Source organism: Lygodium microphyllum, chromosome 27 (genome assembly GCF_053477565.2).
Source record: "Lygodium microphyllum isolate KBCC chromosome 27, Lygodium_microphyllum_v1.1.10, whole genome shotgun sequence".
In the NCBI taxonomy this organism is placed as follows: domain Eukaryota; kingdom Viridiplantae; phylum Streptophyta; class Polypodiopsida; order Schizaeales; family Lygodiaceae; genus Lygodium; species Lygodium microphyllum.
The window spans coordinates 76,839,154-76,841,169 of record NC_141161.1 but is presented as its reverse complement, the minus strand read 5'-3'; the positions used below and the strand labels follow the sequence as shown (position 1 = coordinate 76,841,169).

At 42.0% G+C, this 2,016-nt stretch overlaps 1 pseudogene; it reads left to right on the top strand.

Annotated features, from left to right (window-relative positions):
* The first annotated feature begins 1,179 nt into the window (after positions 1-1,179).
* Positions 1,180-1,794, top strand: LOC148012484 (E3 ubiquitin-protein ligase At1g63170-like; annotated as a pseudogene).
* The last annotated feature ends 222 nt before the right edge of the window (positions 1,795-2,016 follow it).

The following is a 2,016-nucleotide window of genomic DNA, read 5'->3' as shown; positions in this document are numbered from 1 at the left end:
TCTCATCATGAGACAAGCCCCTGTGCATCTATCTATCCTTGCATTAATGTCAAGTGGTAAACGCTCTTCCTCTATAGTAGGCTTTTGTTTAGTAATATTCACAAGAGGTGGAGATAATTACAACTAGTGATAAAGGCAAGATCTGGGTAAAAAGAGAATTCCCTAAGGAAGCTTACTATGGATGACAGAGATCCCTCTTTGTGAAGGTTCATCATTCCTCTAGAGATGAGGTTTTTACATTGTAGGTCTTACGGAAATCATACCTACCATGCACCTCCTAGTTGAAATCAACTCCAATTCTCCGCAAGTAGGGTATATAGGTAGGATCATTCCTCTCATATGGTAGTGTTCTGTAGAATGCCATCCAAGCATCTAAGTTAGAGTCCCAAATGTTTTTGTGCCTGATGACACCCAAAGAAGCATAAAAACAAGGCACAAAAATGTCCATGCATATATCATAATTTCATCTATTGTAAAGGGGATAACATTTACATTGTTACAAAATCACCAAAAAGAGAGATATGAGGGGGCCACATCCACATCCACATCCACATCCACATCCACATCCACATCCATCATAAATAAATGATATACACAAAAGTGTTACGTGCATGTATTTGTGAAGGGTGGGTAGGAATACTCAAAATTAAAGGCCAAAGGTCTTATAATATCAAATGTATCAAAGTTTCAAAGAAATAATAAAAATACGAAGGGATGTGCTTTTTGGGAAGAGGTGGGGTGGAGTGCACGAGTGGTTATGTGCCTCTTTCCCTTCCCTCTCTTGTCCAATCGCACATTCTCTTTTTGGTGGTGCAAAAAGTTGTTCTCTCTCCTCTGTCTTTTGTGCAGAAATTCTTATTTTCCCTTTTGTTCTTGTATAATGGTTGAAGATATGGATGAAGATGATGAAGATAAAGAGTTTGTTCATTATTAAGTGGAAGATTTATGGTTTCTTTTCAGTTTTTGAGATTAATGGCTCAGCCATGTGCATAGATTTTGCACGCTTCTACCTTGGTTTCATGTTCATTTCCTGCCGTGGGAGGGTTGCTGTCATTTTGGTGCGCAGCCGGGGAAGAAGATGATCTCAAAACACCAAAGGAAGAAAAGAAAAGAGAGACTTGAAGATTTGATGCAAAGCAATGAAGAAATTGTGTGTCCCAAAGTACAAGAAGGTGCAGGATGAGATGGAAGCCCGTCGTCTGGGTGTTTGGAAGACCCTCCTTTGCTGAAGAAAGCCCAAAGCTTTACAGATTATGTGTAGCATTCTTGGCCCTAAGCTGCATCAGCTATGCAATGACATTCATGCTCTGTGCTGCTGTGTGTTGTTGCCTTCCTTGTGTGATTTCCCTCCTTGGTTTCCATGAAAGTTACATGGAAGGGAGGAGAGCCTTTGCCGATGTTATTGCCTTTTCACCCATTTACAAGTTTAGGAGCAAGACGATACCGTTTCAGCGAGAGAAAGGCAGCTACAATGGATCAGATAGTGATAGCTCCAGTGAAGGTGGTGTGATGGCAGCAGAAACAGAGAATGAGAAGGTAATAGCAGGGGATGATGCGGCATGTTGTATCTGCCTGGGCCGCTAGAAGAACAACACACAGCTACGAGGATTACCATGTTCCCACCATTTTCATGTGGAGTGTGTTGATCAGTGGTTAAAAATAAATGCTTCATGTCCCCTCTGCAAATCTTCTGTTCAAGGGTGTAAGACTGGAGATGGAGACACAGATGTATCAACACCTGTGGCAAGGCGTGCTACTGGAAAAAAATTCAGTCATGAATGCTGCTCAACCTAGAAGCAACTAGAACACAAGGGTTATGGGACCTGATTTGATGGCACATATGTCACAAACCGAGGCTTTTTGCCCCATGATACTGTAGAAACAGGTACCCTGTGGGACATGGATCCCACTACATTTCTGCTACTTGAGAAGGATGCAAAGGTGAAGGAGACGTGTAGCAGAAATAGTAGCACAACATCTCCATGTCTCCAAGAGGTCTCCATGTCTCCAAGAGGA